Source organism: Temnothorax nylanderi, unplaced genomic scaffold, assembly GCF_030848795.1.
Source record: "Temnothorax nylanderi isolate EJ_2023f unplaced genomic scaffold, tnyl_v1.0 TNYL_tig0363_pilon, whole genome shotgun sequence".
Taxonomy (NCBI): domain Eukaryota; kingdom Metazoa; phylum Arthropoda; class Insecta; order Hymenoptera; family Formicidae; genus Temnothorax; species Temnothorax nylanderi.
In genome coordinates, this window is record NW_027249425.1 from 13,143 (window position 1) to 40,321 (window position 27,179).

General features: G+C 37.7%; 1 long non-coding RNA gene and 2 pseudogenes across 1 annotated transcript; 2 read left to right on the forward strand and 1 right to left on the reverse strand.

The window, feature by feature from the left end:
• The first annotated feature begins 2,033 nt into the window (after positions 1-2,033).
• LOC139781796 (putative nuclease HARBI1) lies at positions 2,034-14,337 on the forward strand (annotated as a pseudogene).
• Positions 14,338-16,461: 2,124 nt separating this feature from the next.
• LOC139781795 (uncharacterized) lies at positions 16,462-17,531 on the forward strand. Its single transcript, XR_011720682.1, has 4 exons — positions 16,462-16,585; positions 16,872-16,939; positions 17,027-17,113; positions 17,451-17,531. It is a non-coding gene; the product is annotated as an uncharacterized lncRNA (long non-coding RNA).
• A 7,983-nt stretch (positions 17,532-25,514) lies between these two features.
• Positions 25,515-26,623, reverse strand: LOC139781794 (T-box protein 2-like; annotated as a pseudogene).
• Positions 26,624-27,179: the final 556 nt, after the last annotated feature.

Sequence of the window (27,179 nt, forward strand, 5' to 3'; positions counted from 1 at the left end):
GGCCGTCAAAACGGCGACTCAGCTGGAGAAGCCGCGATACGTTATCTTTGCGCTGCAGACCGGGCGCAAGAATATCATGTCTCAAAATGTTAGCGTATTCGATGACTGTAACTTGACCAACGTGAAACTTTATCTAAACTCTGAATTTTATCCGTACGACGACTTGAATCTGGATTTTGGCAAAAATCGATACGCCGTCCTTTTCGATATGTATGCGCGTTTTCGTAAAGCTTATTACGGATACGATTCCAGTGATACGCTTTGCAGCTTGTATACATTCCTGATGGAAGGACCTTTTGTTGTCATCGATTGCTCGCGACAAAACGAATCTGTCAAGAGCGCCACCGTGGATGTGCGAATAGAATTTGACTGCAAAGAGAATGTACCGGCAAATACTACCGCCTATTGCCTCATCTTGCATGATCGTGTAATCGAATACTGTCCATTGTCGAACGTAGTGCGCAAAATCATGTAAATTGCAATATCAGCGGGTATTGCGATATAAGAAGCACTGATGTATCGCGATAAGATACAGATTGCTCCGTCGTTTCGTCATGATCGTACCAACGTTTGTCGATCTGCAAGGCTTCACCGTCGGGATGAAATTTGTCGTAAAGGAGGTGGCGGTTCTGAGAAACGGGACCGTTTTGGCACATTACATTTTTACATGTCCCATGCCATGGAGTCTCCTCACGAAATCCGACAAATCATGCGCTTCTTGGTTGATTGCAAATCACCATGGACTACGATGGGAGGATGGAAACGTGCCATACAGCATGGCGAAACATTTAATTACATCGGCCGTGCTTGGAGAGGGTGACGAGACGTCGACTCTTGTGTACGTCAAGGGATGCCAGAAACGAGAATGGCTGGTGGATTTACTTGAGAATAAAGCTAGAAAAAATCTAAACATTGAGACTTTGGATGCCGATTACGAAGATATCGAATCTTTAAATAATCTAGATGTTACTAATACTATAAGATGTGAAAAACATGTTAAGAATTGCGCATTACAAAATGTATTAAAAATATGTAACTGGTGGTCGCGACACCAGAAAAAATTATGATTTTTTTTTTAAATAAACTATATATGCATATATAAAATGTTTTATTTCCTTTTCCCACATAGTTTGTAATATAATATAGATGTTTTAGTTGTTTAAAAGCTATTCAAAAGCTGTTTTAGCTGTTCAAAAGCTGTTTTTAGTTGTTTGATAGTTGTTTTTAGTTGTTTCTAAAGATGTTTTTAGTTGTTTGATAGTTGTTTGATAGATGTTTTTAAAGCTGTTTTAGTTGTTTTTAGTTGTTTTTAAAGATGTTTTTTGTTGTTTTTAGTTGTTTCTAAAGATGTTTTTAGTTGTTTTTAGTTGTTTTTAGTTGTTTTTTAGCTGTTTTTAAAGTTGTTTGATAGCTGTTTTTAAAGTTGTTTTTAAAGATGTTTTAAAAAAATTTGATAGCGGTTCAATAGCAGTTATACAGATTAAACCATTGAAAGTTAATGTTGCGATATCGTTTTCATGAACATACGTGTCTCGCGGTGACTTCATTGCACACGTGCAAAACTGTACATCGTAGATTTTTCGCAAGGCGCATCCGTACGGATGCTGAGATCATTGTGAAATTAGATATGTTAAACAAACGATGTGACAATAGTGAGATATAGAAGGATGAATTTGAGGGTACGCTCAGTAGTCGTGGACCGAAAGTCGCGAGTACAACACATGACATGAGCGACGAGTACATAAAATTGTGCAAACCGGTGCTCAATAGTAAATTCAAAATAGTGAAAATCAGCGAACCGCGGATGAGAAATTGTAGCAGATTGTACTTGTCGGACGTCGACGTAGCGCGATATTTGATCCGTCGCGAATTGGGAATCGCCGATCTCCGATCGAACCGGGAGTTTCTCAACACCGAATTTAATTGGAAAAGAACCTTCGGATATTTTCCAAAGTTTATATTTTAGCGCGTGAGTGGAACAGAGTGTATATAAAATGGATTTCGAAGAATTGCAGTTTGAAGGAGAAGAAAGAATGGAAGTTGGAGTGAATGAACAAGAAGAAGAAGAAATGGACATTGAGGTAAATGAACAGGAACATGAACATGAACATGAACAAGAAATTGATGATGTTGATGCAATTTTGTCAAACGATTCGTGTTACGACAGTGAAAGGTTTGAGGATGTTTCGGAAGTAATTTTCCGAGTATTAAACCAGGCTGAAGTGAATACCTTAGATGAATTGAAAAAGATGTGTTGCACATACTTTTATTATACTTCTGGTAATGTAAAATTTTGTGCATCGTGTACTGTGAGATTACGAGGATTATTCTCAATGTTGTACGCTGAGCGAAAACATGACACCCGTGCCTATATACTGATCGATCATTTATTCTGTGCGTCGTGTGGAGGTCCACTACATCAAATAATGCCGTGTAATCTCTGTTCAATTTGCACTGTTTGTGATTGATAGTGCTACGTGGCAAAGACATGGTGTTCGAAGGCTGTCTGTATTGCATATCAATAAAACTGCAGTTTATGCTTACAGCTTCTTTCATGTGTTGCTTTTTTCTAACTTATCTGTGTTCAAAACTCTAAATATTTTGTATAAAATCATTGTTGTGTTGCAAATTGCCGAAGGTGTCTGACTCAAGAGCCAGGGGTTTCAGGTTGAAATCAAGCGGTGGTAAGCAAATTTTCTATTTGTAGTTTTCGCATAATTTCTGAACGAGACCGCGAACGGGGGAGAGGGATCGCGCGCGACCGTGAAGACGCGCGCGAACGGGGGACGGGGGCGCGAGAGAACATCTACGAGGGGGAGATAACGCGAGCGGGAGCGTGCCGTGTGACGTCACGCGGACCGACGCGGCCGTTGCACGCGGACTCCGCGGCGCGGCGAAAACGCTGTCGCCCCTCCCCGCGGCGCGGCGAAAAGGCGAACAAGGGTCCCCTCACCCCGCGGACCCCTCTCCCGCGGCGCCCGAAAACGCGAACGCGGGTCCCCTCACCCCGCGGACCCCTCTCCCGCGGCGCCCGAAAACGCGGTTCCCCCCTCCCCCGCCCGTGGCGCCCGAAAACGCGGTTCCCCCTCCCCCGCCCGCGGCGCCCGAAAACGCGGTTCCCCCCTCCCCCGCCCGCGGCGCGGCAAACAACGCGGTTCCCCCTCCCCCGCCCGCGGCGCCCGAAAACGCGGTTCCCCCCTCCCCCGCCCGCGGCGCGGCAAACAACGCGGTTCCCCCCCTCCCCCTCCTCGCGGCGCCCGAAAACGCGGTACCCCCCCCCCCCCGCGGTATACCCCCCGCCCCTCACCCCCCCTCGCCCACATTTCATTTAGAACCCGCCTAGCTTACCTACTCATTTTAATTCTTATTGTCTTTTCATTACTCAAATAAATAATTAAAAGTACATCGTAAACTGAAGCCAATATCTTTTTTTATGGTCATTTATTATATAATCAAAACAGAAACAGTAATGAAAAATAGCATTGAATCACCATCATAAAAAATAGATTTAAAAAACTAGGAATCTTTTTCTTCTTCTTCTTTATCACAATCATTTAGGTCATCTTCATCCTCAGAAAGGTCGTCACTCGAATCTGTAACATTATTTAAAAATCATAATATGATTGTTTGACTACTGATTTTTTTCTCTTTCGAAGAAAAAAATTCACGCATACCTAGTTCACCTTCCTCATTGCTATCGTCTGACGGCTGAATAACGATGTCGTTGATAAGTGTTGGAAGCTGATTGCCTTCAAACCAGACAAATTCATATTTTCCATTATTTTCTATCCAACCATTTCCTTGTGGACGCAGAGCTGTCGGATATTTCATGTGAGCATTGCCCCAAACGCTTGTGATATATTGTGCTCTCAATAACTGCTGGAACAACTCGGATTTACAGGGCGGCAAACTTGAAGCATCGTAATTCTTCAATTTTGGCTTGAAAGACTCGTTGAGATTTTTGAACTTGTATGTTTTGCAAAAAAGTTCAAATCTTGCTTCATTGACTGTGTCGATATTTCGAATATTGTAAATACGGCATACAAATTTTTCAAGTTCATCAAAAACATTTTCTCTCGAGTTCGAATCCACGCTTTTCAAGGAAAGCCGTCTGAAATTCCAACGATTTTTCCAAAAGTTTCAGTGGTTTTTATTTCCCTTTTCGGAAAAATGCTGGGTTATAATCGCAACCAGTCATTGCATGAAAACCAGGTAAAGCGCTGGACAAGGATGCTCCCAAAGTTGTATACAACTTCGTAATATCAATATGGCGTTGATGATTTCCTGTACCAACCTCCATCCAAATGTTCAATTGACAAAGAAAATTCTCCATATTACCCAAAATTATAACGAGGATATCAGTATCATTGCACCTGGATCAACACGTTGGCATCAAAATTAATTTTGCTCAAGTGGAAAATAATTTTTGTGTCTGCTTCTTCATGGCCTTCGCAGGTAAAATCGTCATCGATTGTCCTTTTCACTTGGTTGCCGGATGATTCAAAACGGTAGCATAAGTCGAAATTCAGGTAAATAACTTTATCGCCAATAAATGGAGCTTTTTCATCAGAGGCCCAATCCTCAATTAAAAACTTCACCAGAGCTTCCTTGAAATAATTATTTCTCAATTCTTTAGTGAAGTCGTGAGGTCTTGACTGATCTGGTCCGGAAATATTGTAGGGTATGTCAGTATTGTTCCTCAGATCACGCTCATAATTTTTTATTGACGGAGAAAAGTAACGATCAAAGACGATATCCACTCGATTACTGCCAAAGTTTGTGACGATTTGCAATATTTTTGTTGAAATTTTTCCAAATGTCTGAGGAACCTCTTTTATCAAGTTGTTAAGGATACAACGGACTCGTCCGCGTTCGCCGAAGGTGGCTCGCCCCACGCGTTAGCGCTTCGCCAATTAGATCGTTACAGCGCTAAGATCCCGGCCAAGCGGATTGTTTTGCGAAAAGCGAGGCCAGTCGCCAGTATTACGTGCCAGAGGACACTCGCACATTGTACACTTAGCGCGTCGAACTTTTCACGAGTCACGACGTAAAGATTACGATATCGAGCCCGTGTCCAACTCTTTGCGCGATACGCGACTCCATGCAAGCCACCTCCGCCTCCCGCGAACGAGTCAGATCGCCGCGCGCATTTGCGTCAAGTGCATCCTGCCCCAAGCGTGAGCGAATAACTTCGGCTACTCCGCTGGAGCGGTCGCTCTTCAAGCGAACTGCTTCGAAGTCGGTGGGTTCTTTTCACCTCGACATGCACATTGTATTTGGATTTCTATCTGGACTGTTACTTAGTTAATAAACGCAGTGATTGTTAAACCTGGTACTTGGTACATTTTGCCTACATTTTCGGTTGCGAGTCGGAACAGGAATCTCGGTTGCCGAATTCAAACGGCGACCTTCGCGCACACAACAAACGAAGCGGCAATGGACATCCCGCGTTCTCTCTGAGCGGGCCCGGCATTCCGTTCGGCGCGCAAAGTCAGCGCACGCCCGAACACAAGTGAAGTATGAAAAATCCATCTAAAAGCACTACATCTTTGCTGGTTGGTGCTTGACTCTCCACTTTGGCTTCCAAATATTTCATCAAGGTTGATTTGTCTGTTTTGCATATAGTCCCATCTAAATGACATAGGGACATGGGAACAGGAGTTAATGGATATGACAAAACTTTCGTTATATCTATATTTTGCTCCAATGAAATGCCCAGCAAACGTCCAAACAAATCTCTCTGCATCCTTATTTCTTGTACTTTACCAGCAATTTGTACTTTCTTCTTTTTTTTTTCACTGGCAAAATTGAAAATGAGATTTCTCTTTATTGAACCTTCGAATCGGTTGGCGTCTTGAGAACATTCAGAAATGAAAGCTTTGCGTAGATTGTTGCCTTCTTTTTCAATATTTAACAGGAAATCGGAAACTTCATTAGACGCAGCTCTGCCAGTATTGATTTTGTAGAGAAATGCTGGATCTAAGTTTGGATCGAACGGATTGGTATGATTCTCAATACTTTCTATGAACTTCTGAAGTTGTTCACAATTAATTTTGACCCTATTTTTTTTTTTTAATTCAGCAGTTACATCTTGTGCTTTTGTCATCTGAGCGTATCCATAAACGTAAGTTATAACAGTTGAACGGATTGAATGACTTTTTGACCAACGTTGACGAGCAGCGATTGAGTTTTTAAGATTGATAATACCTATCATACCTCGCGCAGCATCAGCATTTATTGTTTGCTCCAAAACTAAATCTATTGGCTGTCTTGAAAAAGGTTTGTTTGTTCGTTCGTTTGACTCCAAAGCCACCTTGTTTGAAGATGTTTTCTAATCTAGGGTGCGTCTCATCAACTTTCATCAAATTATCGACGTATTTGACTGTCCAGCGAGCATAGTTTGGTTTATTCAATGCAAAAAACAAGTTAGTAATCCGAGGGAGTATATATTTGTATAGTTCAAAATCACTCGTTCTAATACTTCTATTGAGAGTTAAATAATAACTAACATTACTGTTTGTTAAAATTTATTTTAAATAATAATAGCAGTCACCGAGTATAAATAGTGGCCTGGAACACAGAAATTGATCAAATTAGAGATGGACGATACAGTATCGATATCTCAAACATCGATACGATTAACGATTTATGAAAACAAGGATATATAAAGTGTATTAAAAGGGATAAGGCCAATGAACATGAAGATGAAAGAGGAGTTTGAGCAGAAAACATAATGTATGTATATACATTTTTTTTGTATTTGCTATGGTTCAGTAAAGCACCGGTGGGTGCTGGGACTGTCACTTTTGGGTGACAGAGTCCGCACCGGTGATGTTTTATCAAACAAATCAGTGGGCGCTGGGACTGTTCCCTTTTGAAGATAGGGTAATTCTATAGAATAAGGCCTTTTCCGAATTTTGATATTTTCTTGCGGTTTTCTTGGTAAAAACCTTTGTTGTGACTCCGACAGTGATAATCAATCGGGGGAGCCCGAAAAATATGCACCCTACCTATTTTTTTACCTATTTTTACTTTATTTTTTTTCCTATTTTGGTAATTGTATAGATAAGGGGGACCACCTTGGATGACCTTGATATTTTAGTATGTTGTCAAGGTCACCCTCCTGAGTGACCTTCAGAAGATTTTAGCTTGTATTTTTTAAGATATCCTACCTACATAGGTTAGATAACGCGCTTTAAACACTTAAATACTTTTAAAGCGCGTCATCTAACCTATGTATTTTTTAAGATATCCTACCTACATAGGTTAGATAACGCGCTTTAAACAGTTAAATACTTTTAAAGCGCGTCATCTAACCTATGTATTTTTTAAGATATCCTACTTACATAGGTTAGATGACGCGCTTTAAACAGTTAAATACTTTTAAAGCGCGTCATCTAACCTATGTAGGTAGGATATCTTAAAAAATACATAGGTTAGATGACACGCTTTAAAAGTATTTAAGTGTTTAAAGCGCGTCATCTAACCTAGTAGGTAGGATATCTTAAAAAATACATAGGATAAAAATAAGTAAAAAAAATAGGTAGGTGCATATTTTTCGGGCTCCCCCGATTGATTATCACTGTCTAAGTCACAACAAAGGTTTTTACCAAGAAAACCGCAAGAAAATATCAAAATTCGGAAAAGGCCTTATTCTATAGAATTACCGTTTTATAAAACAAATCAGTGGGCGCTGGGACTGTTCCCTTTTGAAGATAGAGTCAGCACCGGCTACGCTGGTGGGTGTTGGGACTATTTTTTGGGGGAACAGAGTCCGCACTGGTGATGTTTTATAACACAAACCTTAACGTATTTTTAATGTAAAGTATACTGTTGTGAGAGCACAACGTTATAATGATTAGTTAATGTACTTGGCAACACCGAGTTGCCTTTAATAGGTAATGCGAACCTAGCAACTAAAGTCGAATTTGAATTCCACCTAAAAACCTGACGATTGCATCGGACGATCGATCGTCCGATGCAAACCGACACCGGAACCAGGAGCGTTCAACTCCAAGACGACCAAAAACGCTGAGGCGAAGGTCAGCGCAAAGCGCTGACAACGAGAAGTCAACGCTAACTCGGGAGCCCCCGAGTTAGCAACAGGGTGTCGGTTCCGACATTATAAATACCGCCGAATTGTAAGATCGGGCGGGCAGTCGCTAATCAACATCTAAGCGTATACGTGCGTCTCATAATTTACCGTCACAATAACTATAAATCGTTATAATTGTTAAGCGACTCAAGTGTAACGCGAATATCGGACTTAATAGTAATTGGGACAATTGTTAACTTGACACAAGAAATATATTTTAATTAGTTCATTTACACAGTGCGACGAGTTAATTCATTCTCCGACCCGGAATTCCCGAATCCTGTGCCGATCCTGAGCACCAACTCCCGGTTACAGCACAACAATACTTGAAAAAGAAATTAATTTTACATTTTACAAATAAAAGCATTAAAATTTCTGATTAAAATAATATGTAAAACTTACATTTTTTTGTTAAAAGTTTTAATTTTAACTAGAAAAGGTTGTGTTATAATAAATATCTTATTAATAATAAATAAGAAGAAGAACACGTCACAGAAGACAGCAGTCTCACCGTTATGCGTTGTTGTTACGTGCGAACAAAATTAAACTCAGAACCTTTAAATAGCCAGTTGACGTAATATGCGTTCGATTGACACTTCGTTTTATGTATTTTACCAGATTAATAAAGAGAGATATCAATTATAGAGATGTCGATTATTATTTATCCGATTTCCGATCAAGGGAGGACGGTTCCCAGGCCGCAGACCGGACGAGCATAAAATTACACCCGGAGATAAGACCTTTCTCTTTCACCAGAATACGAAAGAAGTGGTGAGAAGCTCGCGCGAGAGGAGAAGGGAAGTTCTGACCACTTATGTATAAACAGGCGCGAAAATCATCGTAAAGTAGTTTTTTCTTGAGCGCATCAGTTTATTTGCCGACAGCTTATTTGCTTAAGCAAAATCATACTCAAACTATTTTCGATCGAAACTCTGGCTTTTGCTTATTCCAAGCCTATTAACCTTGTTAAATTCTTGTATTAATTGAGAATTAATTCACCTTCATTAAATCAAAACAACAATTGTAAATTGACCGCGATTATCGACGTGGAACCACAGATAGTAGTGAGCGCAAGAAGCGGTTGATAATGTTATACATATAAGAGATAGAGTGACACCATATTAATCAAATCTGAACCTATTACCTTGCTGCATACCAATCTAATTTTAGTTAGAGCCAGGATAGAGCAATGTGATATTCTAAATGTTACTAGAAGGTAAATTTGTGGAGCCATTATTAAATCTTAAAGAACACTGCATTCGAATTTAAGAGCTAAGACGACATGAGAGAATTGAAGATTTCCTCAGAGAAATGAATAGTACAATGTAGACGAATATAGAACGAATGTCCCATACAGCACAAAATGTTTTTTAAATATTTTTAAAATATTTTTTAGGAAGATTAAAATAATTTAAAATAATTTACAAAAATATTTTTAGAATGTTTCTATGTCCGTCAGATCATGTCAAAAAAATTTTTTCAAAAATATTTTTAAAAGATTGCAAATAAATATATTCAATAATATTTGTAAAATCTTTTAGAAATATTGTTTTAAAAAATAAAATATGTTCATAATAATTTTAAAAATGCTTTAAAAATGACATAAATATGAGTCATTTAAAGGTATGTATATGCCGTTATGCTTTTGTGAATTAAGAATTTTAGAAAAACAAAAAAAAAGAAAATAAATTTATTATGTATATGTCGTGTGTGCATACAGCCGCGCGGTCACCCATCCGAGTCAGTACCGCACCTAACGTCGCTTGACATCGATGATCGAACGGACTAGTGGCGATCCTTTGATTCTGACGCTTCCTTGTTGCTTATACTCCTATATAACATATCTTTATAGTGTTCAAAAATCGTGTAATGATAATAATCGGTAAATATTAAAAATAATAACGCAATTACAATTAATATACAATAATTATTAATATGAAATTCGTATATTTAACATAATATAATATTAATATAATAAACGTTAACAACATGCATGATAACGCCTAAAGACGCTACCTGACAAAATAAAGAATTTATTTAATGAATTGAATCAAAGTTGAAAAATAATTAGGAATTAAATTTAAAGAAACATAAATCTAAAAAAAATCTATTCTTTATGTATGTGTGTGCATATATGTTCATGGAGTAAGTTATAGTACTATATTTTCAATTATTCTTATAATATTTCTGCAATGTTGTTCTAATATTTCAACGAAATGTTGCAATTGTCTTTACAACATTATATTGCAACTTGTAACGTTCCTGCAATGTCTTGCAAGCTTCTATGCTGTATGGGTCTGTTTTAATTAAGAAAAACTCAAAAAATAAAAATAAAATTGTCGTGTACCAAATTTGGTCTTAAAATAACGTCTAATTCATGTCCTTTTCATGACGTCATACTTTCATATCCACAATAAAACGCCAAATACACGTCATATAAAGGACATATGACGTCGTGGACGAAATATGACCTTAAATTGACGTCAACCCTGGCGAAAATTAAGAAGCTTTATAAAGCGTTGACAACCGTTCAATGAGGGTTTTTTGAGAGTTTATACGCTTTCAAACTTTATAAGAACGCTTACACAACGCCGTTGGATTTTGAACGCTTTCAGAACGCTTATAAAACGCTGTATATAACGTTTCATGAAAGTTCTGAAATGCTGAGGCAACGCTTTTCAGAGAACGCTCAGTAAACGCTGCGTGCAGAGAGTTTGCTGTCAGATTTTTCAAACGTTTAGCAAACGCTTTTCCCAACGCCGTAAGACAAGCGTTTTCAATCCGTTCAGCAAACGCTCTTCCGGTGGCGAATTGTAGAGGCGCAGTGAACGATTTGTAAGGCGTTAACGCAAACGGCTTGGAGACGCCCAAGAAACGCTTTTCCCGACTCCGTAACACAAGCGTTTTCCCTCCGTTCAGCAAACGTTCTTCTAACAATGCCGCTAGGCGGCGTATCTTTCTCGCATTTAAAATACATCTAGCCGCGTATATAAGCAGACCCCCTGCGAGGCGAAAAGCAGATTTTAACATTTAACGCTCTTTACGCCGTTTCTTCTAACGACAAGAGTAAACGCCCGTTAAGCTCAATAGAGGCTACACGCAGTTTTCAATGATGAAAGCAAACGCTTTCGACTTATCAGGGCTGCGTTCGAAAACGTCACCCGAGTGCACACGAGTATACTCCCTTCTCTTTCTATCTCAGCGAGTTAGGAGAAGGGAGTATACCCGTGTGTACCCGGGTGACGTTTCCGAACGCAGCCTAAACGCTTAACAGAGGATCTCTAAATGTTTTAAAGAACTCTCAGCAAACGTCATACGTCATGTAAACGCTGTGCAAACTCTCAAAAACGCTATATACAAACGCTTTTCAAACGCTGCAGCGTTGCAATTTCCGCTCTACGAACTCTCAACTGACCGTTTCTAAACTCTCAACGAACTTCCGCAAACGCTCACGTAAACATCAAACAAACGTTTATAAACTTCTCATTTTCGCCAGGGAATAAGACCATGTGTGCTACCTGGGATATTTACATGGGAAGTATATCTATATATATATATATATATATATATATATATATATATATATATATTACAATTTCTGTAACTTTTAAAGTAAATATCTCAGAAACGGGTCGGACAATCGATCGCAAATTTAACACAGGTTTTTGGGATATATGAGTGCACAATCTCTGTAAATTTCAGCTTTATCCCTTTATTTTGACATAAGCGACATACATCTTTAATTAAGAATATTTCATAATATTTCAAAAATATTTTTGAAAATATTTGAAAAAAGATTATAAAACCAATAAGAAATAAAAATATTTTTTATATATTTTGAAACAATATTATGATACAATAAATATGTAGATTCGAATTAATATTTTAAAAATACATTTCAAATATTTAAGAAAATTTTATCTGGGTGATAAAAAAGAACGTTTTTAAAAATATTTTTAAAAGATTCTTAAAATATTCTTAAAAATGTTACCACAAAAGTTTTTAAACCATTTTAAAATATATCTAAAACCATTTTAAAATGTTTCTCGCAATATTTTTATAGAAATATTTAGAAATATTTTTTGAAAACATTTTGTGCTGTATGGGGTAGAACCATACATCAAGTCTTTTACCTTTCCCCACAAATCCCACACGGTATACCGTGAACGTCCGATTACAAGGAACAATATGATCCATAGGATAAGAGAAGCAATTCGATCGTTACATGCCGATGAAATTCTTCGAGCAATTAACCAATTCCTTCCAAAGCAGAGTAGATAATTGCATCGCAGAGAACGGTGCTAACTTTGAACACTTTGCTTGAACAAACACACATTTACTCACCCTAGAAACGCAGTTAAAGTTTATTTTTTCGTCACACATTCAAGATCATTTCAAGATCAATAGAGGCATTTTCAAAAAAAATGCTCGAGACAAAAGTTTCTTATTTTTTTGCGTGTAATCCGAATCTGCAATAAAAAGTGCCATGTTCCATTTAAAAACTTCGACTTTTGATCTAGATAGCTCATTTCTGCTCAGTACCGGAAGATGAAAAAAACGCCATTCGATAGAGCGTACTTGATTTGGTTATCAACATTTTTAAGATTTTTGATAAAAGCCATTTTCTTTCATTTTAAAAGGGATGTACGGGTGGTCTCAGACACCCTGTATATACATATGTATACAGGGTGTCAATTTGAAAACTTTCAGTCGGAATATCTCGGGAACTAGTAAAGATACCAAAACACGGTTTGGAGAGAATATAGGGTAGCAAGGGGGACATACTTTGATTTAAAAAAATTTGATCTTGAGTGGAGGCGTCATGGTCAAATAAAGGTCAACTTAATTTTTTTACATGGACACATAATTTTTTAAACATCTACGTTTGTAATCCTTCTCATTACGAGTTCAACGCGCTATGATCCAAAATCTTCGAAGGTCAAATGACCAAATGCGGGCTTACAGTATTATTGTCTTTGTACATGTTATGAAACACCTTTTGCAGCTGCAGCTTCTTTACTAAATCGAAACTAAATCAAAATCGAACGGATCTTGTTGTTAGACTGCTATTTCTGTTCGTGTTTATGTTCGTGGACATAGGCAATGTCATGATGACTTAGTTTGGCACGCGGAATCACCATGTTAACGCTTGCAGTACAAATTAGTACTCACTGTACTTACCAGTTTAAGTAAACTAGAAAAAAAATGTCAGTCACACCTACGTCCAACAATTAATATTAAAATTTGAAGAAACAGGAATAGCACAGAAAAACAGAACCGTACAAAGATTAGTGAATGAAGCAACTCAACTTGAAGTGTTAGCACGAAGCAGCACGAGCAATAAACGACGTATTATTCCCAAAAAAGCGAGTCAATCAATATCACGAACTGTACATATTTATATATCAATCGCAAACTATATCATTCGTTAAATGTTTTGATAGTAAGTATTATATAAGATAAATAATAAGTATTATATAAAAAATTATTATTATTACAAAACAATTATTTTTGAATTTTTTTAAGGTCAGTGATTTCAATAGGAAGATACTATTTGTAAATAGTGGTCATGGAGGAAGAACCCACGATGCACGTGTCTGGAATGCTTCAATTCTTTATTCTTTTGCGTCACTTAGAACAGCAATTTCAGAATGGACGAACAAATGCTTGGTTATTAGGTATATTACATCAATATTATTATTAATATTAGAAATATTATATGATATACAGATAAAAATGTTATATCGTTGATATATGCATAGCATGATTTTAATATTATAGGTGATTCCGGATATCCTTTGTTACCGTACTTATTGACACCAAAACTAAGACAACCAGAAGGATCACCTTCGGCTCGTTACACTAATGCTCATGTAAGAGCTCGGTCATGTATAGAACGAGCTATTGGGATGTTAAAGGGACGATGGAGGTGTCTAAGAAAGGAGAGAGCATTGCATTATTCACCAGAATTTTCAGGTAAGATTCATATACCAATTGCATCTTGTAAATACTAATGTAATACCAATAGTTATATTAATTTTATGATGTTATAAGCAATTTCAGCTCTCATTGTTAATGCTTGCTACGTTGTTCAAAACATAGCCAAATTTTATAACATACCGCAGTCTGAGATATATTACGACGAATTGGACATAGAGGAAAGAAATATGGGATTGAACGATATAAGAAATGTAAACGGTAACGAAATACGAGAACGTGTCATTCAACAGTATTTTAATTAACCCTTAAATCGTATAATGACTTCAAGGTATTCAAGGCTTCCGCTGTTTGCTGTTTTGTAAGTATTTATAAATAATATCACAAAATTGTAAGATTTATAAACGTACACAAAACGCTTTAATTATAATTTCCAAATTTAAACCGAATGTTTCGGTTTATATAGAATTTGTTCAATTTGATTACGTATGAAATACACAAAACACGTAAATTATTGTAGATGGCCCTTTACGGTACCTACGTTTCGTAAAGATATTTATTTACTTATTAATTGTTTATATCAATGTTGGACAACACGCAGAGCACATATGTAGGACCTCCCCGTATATGCACCGAGGACAAGTAACGTGGAACGGAAAAGACAATATCCGTTGCAAGTTCATTCTATATCAAAAATTCATGATAATCGCTCGATCCAACTCGACAAAGTAAAAGTTATACAGAGATTCGTTGTACGCTGCAAAATAGCTTCTCTATAGGTCTCGTTTAAAGCTATGTTTCAATAATAAAAAACATAATTCCATCAAAAGTACACGTTATACGTGGTGCCAGCAAAGTATACGTATCGTCATCGCGCCGAGATATGACTGTAGAATACAGTTTTCGCGATAAATATTACTTGAATCGCGAAATACAAGTTACATATGTGACGGTAAGATTATAACACGTCGTATCGTAATTTACGATTAACGAGAAAGAGCAAGGAAAATAAATTAAAGAGAACATATAACGAGCGTCAATAAAGACGCAGTCACTGACGTGTTTTCAGCACGAAAGCGAACGCGGTCTGTATAGCGCGTAGAAAGAAATCGATAATCTTCATCGTCTTGATTATCACCGAGAAAAGTTTCCCTTCGAATTATCTCTGCTGTGTCTGTGCGATGGACGTGTATTTTATTCCTAAGCAAAACATAAGCGCATTCTCTCCTTTGGCGGCGATTGGCTCTGATTGTGAGAACAAGTGCGCACTGCATCGGTTCAGCACCTAGCAGGGATGACCGGATGAGACGCTCCCGACACTACGTCGGAAGCATTCGCGGAAGCCGCTGGTACCGCGACAAGTGGTTTGCCTCCTGGTAAGTTGCTCAATGCCGAATATATCCCCCGTGTCGTTTATAAAGTTACAAAATATTTCTTCAAATCAAGAAAAATAATACTGAAATAAATATATTTACTTGATATAAAGAAATTTTTTTTTCAGTGTACTGTGCAAATCCTTCTCCTGCTGGCTGCCAATGCGCCGGTGGATTCACCGCAACTTATCGTTCATATTCGTCATCGCGTGGATCGTCTTCGTCATCCTCGGGAAATCCATTGCGGAGCGTAACAATTTTGTGCCGAGTCCTCTTGAGAGACGAGGAAATCGTCGTTTCCATACGCTAAAGGTACGTTCTTCTCTATTGATCATTTTGACCGAACAAATTGGGAATTGCGCGTATTGCCCGGCCATTATGCGTAATGCCCAATTTATCAAATTGCCCGTAACATATACATATTTTACCAAACGGTACGATAAAGAATATTGAGGCTTTCGTGACTCGACCCGTTTATGATAAACATACACTTTACGCGTTGATTTCCCAAGGAGCGCCAATGCGCGTATAACGTGCTTTTAATGCGCGTACAATTGCATTGGCTCCAAAACCACATTAATTGTGTGTTCAAAATGCGCGCATTCAAATGCGTATTTAATGCGTAATTAATGCAAATTGAGCATTTGATTAAATAAATGACGGGTTTTATAAAATAATTAAATGAGTAGCTTTTGACTTATTATAAAACATTTAAATTTTTAAGTTTTTTCAATTTTGTATATTTTGCAATTTCACACACTTTGAGATATATTATAGTCATCAGGATTTCAGACTTGTGGACCTTAAATTGTTCTTACAAAAAAGTTGCAAGTCGATTGGCTATTGCATAACTTTTAACCAATCAACAAATGCAACGTTTCTGTAAAAGCAGAATTTTCGCATATATTCTCTTGCAAATGAATTCAAGAATCGAGGCTCGTATCACGCATGCGTCTTGTGTGTGTAGAGGGGAGAAACGCCGTCAGGCGTCAGGCTGTCAGGCCGCGCGTTGTATATCTAGCGGCATTGCGACAGAACGTTCATCAGTCGGCGGTTTATAGATTATTTATTATTCATCGAACAGCTGGCTGCATTAACCTTTTCCCGAAGACAAGTGCCAAAAAGAAAGACGAAGTTAAGTTTATTGATCAAAGCAGACATGAAGCCGGTTGAAAAAAAGGTTAGAATTTACAGTTAAACGACCCATCCACGTACGAGTTTGGCTCGCAAGTCCGGCTCGGCGAGCTTGATTTGCGAGCCGGACTCGAACGTTTTTCACCACACATGAAAGGAAAATGTGCGAACTTGTCTCGTCTGACGCCGAGTCCGGCTCGTGACATCCTATCCACGAACAAATAGAAACAGAGCTAAGCCGAACTTGCGAGCCAAACTCGTATGTGACGTGGATGTGAGTCATCTCCAAGGAATTCGGCCAAAAGAGTACTTTCTTTCGAATGTTCACCTAGACATCACAACATCTCTCCACCAGAACACCTCAAACAACAGTATGAGAGGTCAAACAACAATACGAGAGGTAATACTAAATTGCAGTCATCACCCTGGTTGGATTTTCTTCATCAAATTTTTAATAATTGTATTCTCTCTTATGTGTTCCTTGCAGTAATGCCCACTCAAAGAATCCAAGGCAATTTTTACCATGTTCAAACTCCTGCTTCCATGAGTCGCGAGCAATCATATCCGTTTGATGGTATGAGTTAGGGCCGTTCTACAATACGTCGCGAAAAATGGCAACTGCTAGTTGAAAAGTGTTATTTCTGATTGCCAAATTGCCAGTTGCTGTCGCTAACAAAATTAAAAGTTTGTAAACTCTCTTTTGACAACCGCAACTGACAAGCACAACCGGAAATAACACTTTTCAACTAACAGTTGCCATCATTTGCGACGTATTATAGAATGGCCCTTAATACTGTAAATTACTTTCATTCTTCTTGATACTTCTTTTGCATCGCAGTGTTTACTTGCAATGCATTGTAAACTATGTGGACAAAACATTTATCAAAACTTTTTTGTTTGAAATTTTTTAGGGATAAAGAGAACCTTTCAAGAAATCATTAAGAACCAAGAAGAAATAAAAGCGAAATTAAGAAATCATGACGCAATTCTGGAGAATATTCTGATACATGTAGGAAATGATGATTCTGAGCAGTTAACGAAGCCACAAGGATGGCCAGATATCTTTCCTCTACCTGATGTTGAAGCCTTCTTGAAGTTTGAGTCTTTCCTCGAGAAAAAGATAAATTTTTCTTTCATTGTATTTTAAAAAAAATTTTTTTTTGGTTATTGTTTTATTTATTTTCTATGGTCTGTATCTATTATTGAACATGTTTATACATTGCAGGTAAAATATCTTTCAATAAAGTGCTACACCTTAATCATTAACAATTATGTACAGCTCTTGCTTAGCACAAAAATTTTTTAGCATGAAAATTTTATTTCAGTTTTTCAGTTTTTTATATGAATTAATTTTATACAAATTGAATTTTAAATACATAAATGATTCCACTAACTATCTTTGTTTTTATTTCTGTTTAAAGCATCAACGTGTAGATCCACGTGTAGACCCTTAGATCCCCTATAGGGTAAGCAAGCTAGTGGAGTTTTGGTTGTCCACAGTGAACTCGGTACTATAATGGAATGCTCACTGCAACGTTTAGAAGCTCGGGACGAAGAAAAAAGGGATAGGTTGTTCAGCATCCATTTCTTTCTCTATCTAAACAGAGAAAGAAACGGACACTGACCAACCTATCCCTTTTTTCTTCGTCCCCAGCTTCTAAACATTGCAGTGAGCATTCCATTATAGTACAAAGTTCATTGATTGTCCGATTGAGCCTCCTCGATCAATGAGCGTAGGTGCTTTTTGATATGCGCTGCCATAATGTGCATTAAATGCGTATTTAATGCGGGACAAATATGCGCTTTAAATGTGCATTTACAATCCGCATTTAATGCAAATTTCAATGTACATTTAAAGCGCATTTTACGCGCATTGGCGCTCCTTGGGTTGTGTTTTAGTGATGTTTTAATTATGGAACGAAATACAAGTTGGTTGACACAAAATTCAAATTGGAAATAAAAATTAAACTAAATTTTTAGAAAATTAAGAAACGATTATAAAATTAATTTTAATTTTAAACAATATTAGTGTACAAATTAAAATATACATGTCGTATCAAAATTAACATTAATATTAATATACGTTTATATTTAAATAAATCTTAACGATTAGAACTAATTAAATCTTTGAACGCTATTATAATCACATTTTAGTATCACTTGCATCACGTGAAATAATACACGTATATTAATAAATTTTAAGAATTGAAATAAAAAACAAAAATAAAGAAAAAAGTCCAATAGAATATAAAATTTATCACTCTTGATCACTTTCTTGGTTATCGTCAAGTTTCTTTTTCTCGGCATTCCACCTTTCCTTGGCTTTCCGCAGCCATTTCTGGATTGCCTCCTCTAAAATCTTCTTAGTATACGTAGGATTAGTCTCTTGACCCGAAACTGTAATAAAAAACAGTATTTCGTAAACAGTAATTTCTCTTTTTATTACGCATATAGATTTTATTAAGATTAAGTGTTGAGATAAAAATACTTTTGTCACACACACACACACACACACACACACACACACACACACACGCGCGCGCGCGCGCGCGCACATATACGCACACAATAAAGAAAATTAATAATATTATTTATATCTAACACTTACCAATTAACAAGTCAGCAATTTTTAAATTACAAAATTTTCGTTTCTGTTTTGCTCCTAGCCAACTATATTTTTCTGCTAGCTCGTTAGTCGGCATACATGTGCAATTATGCTTAATGAATTTGTGGCTCACGCCACTCTGACACGCTTGGCTCTAGAACACCGCGACCGCCGAAGCACGAAGCCCTCGGAGCACGCGCTCCGCCTAACCGAGTAAGTAAGGAAACGATGAAAGTAGTGGTATTTCACCGGCGATGTTGCCATCTCCCACTTATGCTACACCTCTCATGTCTTCTTACAGTGCCAGACTAGAGTCAAGCTCAACAGGGTCTTCTTTCCCCGCTAATTTTTCCAAGCCCGTTCTCTTGGCAGTGGTTTCGCTAGATAGTAGATAGGGACAGTGGGAATCTCGTTAATCCGGTTAAATAAGGCAATAAAATGTCATAATAAGTTATAAAATGTTATAACAGTGTGATTGCGAGCAAGTATCTCTGTTCCTTCTATTTTTTTCTGACTTCTGCGGCGTAAATCCTCGCGCGGCGTTAATACCGGAGTTACCCTATATTGATTAATTGTATTGTGTAAAATAAATACTCCAGAATTCGGTCACGTGACCACTCATCGCTGCTACAAGCGACACCATGAAATTGTTCACATAGGTGAAATTGTACCTTAATTGTTTTTTTCCTAGCGCCATTGCTTGCCATTGTACTTACGGGTGGACGAGCTAATGCGCCTAAATGAATAATCTAGAAAATGAATGCATACTTGAAAATTGTGAGAAAGTAATATTCATAATTTGTACACTTAAAAATTATAAGGAAGCAATGTGCAAGTTTCTACTTGCACACTTAAAAACTATGAGGAAGCAATGTGCAAGTTTCTACTTGCACCCTTTTTGTATTGTGATAATCTTTATTGCGACTAATACCTGTTATAATAATATCTGTTATACTATTACAAAAATCAATTAAATAATTAATGTTTTTAATAAAATAATTCCTACTAATTGCGGATATTTCTTATTTCCATTTTGTTCAATCGATTAGTTAATTCTTCACGGAAGTAATGTGCAACTTTCTAATTTGTACACTTTTAAATTCTTTTTTCTAATTCTGTATCGCGTTGTATTTTGGCACTGTTCGACATATTTCTGATATTTCATATTCTGATCTGTGAAACTTACGTTCACTTTTTATCTCGTCTTTATGACAGCTTGTAACATAGCAACATATAACATTAGAACGAAATTAGCGGTAACATGTAATCAAACATAAAAGCACAACCTGCTTCGCGCGAAGTCATATACTTACGGTAATAATTATTTTTGCTTCCTCATAGAGGAAGCTGTTTTCGTAAAAAAAATTTTTTTTTAGTTGCCGCTGCTAATGTGTTTAGAATGTTCTAAAATTAGTGGAAAAATCGCTATTTTAAAAAATGTCGGTATGTGTGAATGTGTGTATGTATGTATGTGTGTATATGTGTATGTATGTATGTGACAAATTTACGGTTTTTATAACTTCAGAACTGATTAACCAAATCTTAACCAATTTATATGAAATAGGGGTAGAAAAGACTGAAGAATATAATAGAATTAGAGAAATTGCCAATATTTTAAAATTTTAACCTTTAAGGGCTACATCTCAAGTCTCAACAATTGAGACTTTTCATAAATTGATATTTTTTGACAATTTAGTATTAATTATTGGCAACTTTTCTAATTTTATTATATTCTTCAGTCTTTTCTACTCCTATTTCATATGTAATTATTTAAGATTTGGTTGATTAGACCCAGTTTTATAAAGCTTCTATGTATGTACGAATTCTCCGAAATTTCAAATGTGTGTAACACGAGAACTGATCAATCAAATTTTTAAAACTGCAAAATATATCATTCGAAATTAAGATTGCTACTAAACTGTGAAATTTTCTAATTTATTTTAGACTTACTTTTTTTTATAAAAAAAATGCTCCCATTCAGCACTACAACCGCTCACTGAGCGCTCAGTGAGCTCTTGTATCTGATTGGGATATTTCTTTAGATCTAAAAATTTACGCCTATCAGATGCAAGAGCTCACTGAGCGCTCAGGCAGCGGTTGCGCTCCTGAATGCCCCCAATGATTATATACAATAATTATATACGAAGCTAGGTTCACATAATAAATGTCATTTTAAGAAATGTCATTTAAAGTATTAATACTTTAAGAAGATATTAATCTATAAGACAAAAAATTGTAGTACACGAAGATTCCGGATATTTTTATTGCACACTTAAAAGCTATGAGGAAGCAATGTGCAAGTTTCTACTTGCACACTTAACCCTTTGTAACTCCTGGTGACATTACTGTTACAAACCGGCAAAGTTTCCATCAACATTCTAAATCACCCACACAGCACAGGTAGATCCTGAGAATGTTCTCAGTATATCACAAACGTAGATTGTGTATATCCTGTTGATATTCGAAATACGTCTATGATATTTTGAGAACGTACTGAGGATGTTCTAATGTCTGCCCTAAAAGCTTACTCAGTATATACTGAGAATATTTCTTGGTATATTGTGAGTATATTAAAAAAATATTTTGATCACATTACCAGTATCTACTAGAAAATATTTTGCTTGTTAACAAACCAAACAAATAATTTTGTTGCGTTAATGCAAACAAATTTTTGAATTTTGCTCTCTGTCGACTCTTACCGAAGAAAGTTTAATGCCCTGCAAAGCAGGTATAAACGAAGGCCCCGGATGAGGAGCACACTTCGTAAACAAAAAGGGTTATGTCAGAGGCCCTGCTGGTGAGCACGTCCTGACTGGCAAACTTGAGAACGCTGGAGAAACCCTGCCGAGCTGCCCTAGATATAGGAGTCGATGTTGAATCTTAATTACGCGAAAGAATACTGGCGATGCGCCGCGTAACGGGCGCGAGCCGAACTCTCCTGCCGCGCGAGCTCGCGCTGCCGCCCGCGTGATAAATTTCGAATATTGTTAAAATATCAGTAAAATAATATACTATTCTGATAAATTTAGCATATCCTGAAAATATTCGATAAATAGACCGAATATTACTGATAAATTTCGAATATTCTTAAAATATCAGTAAAATAATATACTGCAAAATATATTATAGAGATATTATCAGTATATCTTGTACATCTATAGTATATTGAGTATTAATTCAGTATATACGAATGATATAATGTGCTGTGTGGGCATGAATTTATCTGTTGTAAATCAATTTAAAATAGTTGTCATATTTTTTATTTTTGATAACATGAGTTACAAAGGGTTAAAAACTATGAGGAAACAATGTGCAAGTTTCTACTTGCAATGTATTTTTGTAATTTTTTTCGATTTTTGTCTTGAAATCAACACTCGCGCGATGTGTTTTCGTGCATACTTCAATTGTGTAAAAAAAAATTAAGTTCTGTGCAGTCTACGCAAAGCTAGACTCTTCCCTGCAATTGTCGGTAATTTGGCTTTAGGATCACCTTAAGGTGATGCTGGAACCGTCTGTATAACCGACAAAATTACCATTTTCTATGTTATCGACTACATCTGTCCTTGTATAGACAAAGATATAGACAAGGATAGCACGCTACATTGCACGCACACATACGCACGATACACATCGGCATCATACTTTTATATTACGCTTCCAAATCTTGATTTGGGGGGTTTATCGATGTTTTTATTGTTGTGCAATTCAGGGGAACTTGTTTTCGCGTTCGTACCAATGGTATATCTCATAAGAGAATATGAAATACATCTTGTGACGAGCTGACAGCTCGCCGCAACTCGAGACGCCATATTGGGATAAAAGTAGGATAAGGAAATCTGTACTTTCGTAATTTTTTCTCGTTTTCTATATAAAATCGGAATTTCCCTGAATCATTAATGTATGTACTGCAATTCTGGAGAAGGATTTATAATTCTGTCAAATTAATACGACGTTACGTGCCGACAAAAAATGCCGGTAAAACAGACGGCTCCAGCATTACCTTAAATCGGAAATATATTCACGGAGGAAATTCGTTATACGAGTAAGGGCCAAAGCACATATGACAGTCGTAGTCGTGGACGTAAGTAACGCACAAGCTTTGGCGTATCCTGATTTGTCAGGTCAAGGACTATGACCGTCGTATATCGCTACGCCATGTTATGTGCTTTGGGCCTAATATTGATATAAATCTCGCAGCATCGATATATACGCGTATAATCGATTAAAGATGCAACGATAATATTATCGTAAACAATATCAACGAGTAAAATGCATAATTTAATGCACTGAGTACAGACATTCATGGCGTATTAAAAAGTTGAAGAAAGTTACGTGCAACATGCGTAACTTTCTTTAATTTAAAAAAGAAATGTATAATTTTATGAAATAATGAAAAATTCTTTTTCTATGCGACTAATTCACTACAAATCCAAGTGTGTTATTTTAACTAAAGCTCTTCTTACACATTTCTTGTCGTTTTGAATAATGCCACTTAACACGTTTGAACACATTAATATGATTAAACGTGTTAATTTAACACGCAACAAAACATGTAAAACGAGCTTCAGTCAAATGTGTCATTTTAAAACGTATATGCGTGTAGAAATAACACACTTGGATTTACATTGTCTGATAAAACGGCTTGCAATTACAATTAATTACAAAGTATTCTATACATACAATCATTAGTCTATATACTCTATATAAATCAAAAATGGTATAGTTACTATAGTTGTCCCTACGCTATTAAATATCAAAAGATAAAATTTAAACCAATACCTTGAGTTAAATAACATTTTGTTCTTTTTAATTACCATGTGTCGAAATTTATTATTTTAACACAAATAATGTTATTTTAACTCTAACTTTAATTGACTAGTCAAATTAATAATTAAATTAACATTGTTTTAGTTAAATTAACCCTTTAGGGGCCACACATCGATCCCGTTGGAGTAAAATGTTATAATTAATAAAATAGTCTTAAAAGACGTCCCTGATGAAAATTTTTTAGTTTTTTTTAGTTTTTTAGTTTTTTTGTTCTTTTTTGTTCTTTTTTTGTTTTTTTAATGTTTTTTATGTTTTTTTTTGTTTTTTTTTAATGTACATAATTATGTACACAGGCCCCTAAAGGGTTAACGACATATTGAGTAGCAGAGATGATCTTACTTCGCGTGGCCCTAATACTAGAAGCGAGTTCACGTCGGCAAAACTGGAAACGATCAGTTAGATTACGTGATCGGAGGCACTGTTGGCCGTGTACCAAACCCGCGGCCGACCGACCGGTCGCTCGCCGATCCGCGTTAAGTACGCAATCGCGTATACACGTACTCGTTCTCTCGGACCTACTACCGATTATCACGCTGGCCACGGCGGCCTCGCTCCCGTCCGCGTTGCGAACAGTGGCAAGACTACTACCTTTTGTAAATCGTGGCAGAAAGAAACGCGAAAAAAGTGGCGAATCCGTGTTAGAATTCAAAGATTCAAGTGGCCTGAAAACTACGGTGGTGCGAGCACTGTCGTTTTGTATCGAAGGAGTCAGGCTGTCTTAAGCCATTGATTCTCTGCACGAGTCTCTTTGGGTCTGGAGGCAGAGTCAGTTACTGGTCTGGTGATGCGAATATATAGCCTCTCCCAGTCAAGTCATGCGCCCACCTCCCAGTGGTCTCGCTGAACCGCTGCAATGGAGCTGTTCCGATTCAGTACGGCTCGGTCGCAAGATCTGATGTCGGCTGGCCAGCGCGTTCTGCAGTAACCAAGTGGCGTCAATGGCGATCTGACTGCGCCTCTAAGAGCCTGTAGTGATACGAGCCCAAGTACCGCTAGTGAGTTGCGGAGCCAAGGAAGGGCACGGTTATCTGGGAAGCTCTCGGCTGTCAATCCGTTTGCTCCACAACACGCAGTAAATATGAAGAAGTTAAGAATGAATCTTCACGCCCGGGTTCTCGGATGGTCTGGGCACTGTGCACGATGCGAGATTGATGACTCGGTTAGTGCGGAGACACCCAGTGACTCCGTAGCTGGCTCCTCGAGAATAGGCGCTAGTTATCGGATATAGAAACGATTACGCCTCTTGACGCACGAAACTCATGCCACGAGTAACCGTGGCCCCCAATAGCCTTCTTCTTCTTCTTTTTTGTAAATTTTATAGCACCTAATCCTCCTCAGGATTACATAACGGCCAAGAACAAGTCAAAAATAATAAATACAGATTCAATTTAATCCCGAAAGATTTAATCCAAACTCGGCGCTGATTACATCAGCAATCTTCAAAAATTATTCAGGACAAAACACGTCCGAACATGTCCACGGTTTCGACGAGACTTGCCTCCAGTAACCGTGTCAAATTAAAATAGAAATAAATAGTAATAAGTTATTTCGTGAATGGATATCCATCTGTGTCAAACGCAGTGCACGGGCACTGCGTTTCAAGCATGGTCGGCGCCGGGGATCGACTCGCAACGGTGGCGGGATTCACGTCCGCTTCTCCCACGTTGCAAGGCCGACCAACTTCGACTCCCCGGCTAAAGTAAAAGATAATCGCATGCTTTAATGGGCTTGGAACCCTTAAGGGGAGGTCGTTCGGCTGATTCGATTCGGAGTCGTAGGTCAATGAGACCCCTTCGTCGGGACTGGAATCCGATTGGGCCTAATAATCGATCGAATGATGCTTTCGCTTGAACCGTGACTGACCCATCTCGAGAAAACCCTTCGCGAATGGCTTGTTATTGATCTTCAACTTCGTGATGTTCTCGTTTTGGTATGCCGTCACCGCGATAAATTCCGTCTCCTTGAAAGCGAACAACGTGGTTGAATGAGTAAAGAGCTCGTTGTAGTTCTTCGCATCGAAGCAACGGACTATCCAGATCCTACCCAGTAAGCAAGAAACATCAAGAAACATTTTAACTACATTGCAGCAACGTTGTAACGTTAATGCAATATAGTTAAAATGTTTCTTGACGTTTCTTGCTTACTGGGTAGGAACGTATTTGTGCATCGATGTTAATACCACGTTATTATTGGGGTCGTTGATGTTGTTCGTGAGCTTCAATTTATTAAAGTTGATCGGATTGTCCATCCAGTGGCTCCCCGTTACCGGACTCTCGGGATGCTTATAAATCCTATAGCCAAAGGGCTGTTGCGGCTCTGCCGGCCCCGCAAAACTCCAGCCACCCATATTGCTGTTCTCGCCCCCGTTCTGGTATCCACAGTACTTGTAGCGGCGATCGGAGGCCGGTGCTATCTCCATGAGGACATAATAATTCTCACGTTTCTCCAAACCGTTTACGTTTATTTGAACGGACGAGAACATGCGCCGACCGCTCTTGGTAATTATCATTTCTGTATTATTGCTAAATTGCTGAATTATCGTAGAATTGTTGCCAGAGGTTTCGATTAAGCAGCTCCACGTTGACTCCGCGCAGCAATGGGGGTTGAAATACCCATTCGCTTGAATTCATCCTCTCACCTAATTTGCGTTGTAGAGCGATCGGTGACTGCGCGAAGAGTGGCGAATGCCAGTTGCATATTCAGTTCCAGTAGCATCAGTGCGTTGTTTGGATCCTGAAGAAACATCTCCGATGATCGACGTTTCTTCTCCGATACCGTCGGTGTAAGGTATAAGGCAAACACGGAAATGGTCAGAACGAACGTCGAAATCACGTGCAGTTGTAGAATGGAACTGAGACGACCGGTTCTCGCGTACCAGTGACCTACCACAAAACGGGATCAGTGCAATCCGCCGAAACTAGGCGAACTATATGTGTCGTCGGTCGTTCGGCGCCAACACATGAGACAACTATGTGTCCATGAACCTTTTGTCCTTTCTACCGCGATTTCAAAAGGCAATATATAAGGTAATATAGCGATATTTAGACCCTGATAAAAATATGTGCACGGAAAGAACGGTTTTGCTGAAGTATCTAAAAATTTGGCTAAATATGCAGATCTGAAAATAATTTTGTTACACCATTAAAATAATTATAGTAAATCGCTAAAATATGATAATTCTGTAAAAAATTTTGACATTTTAGCAATC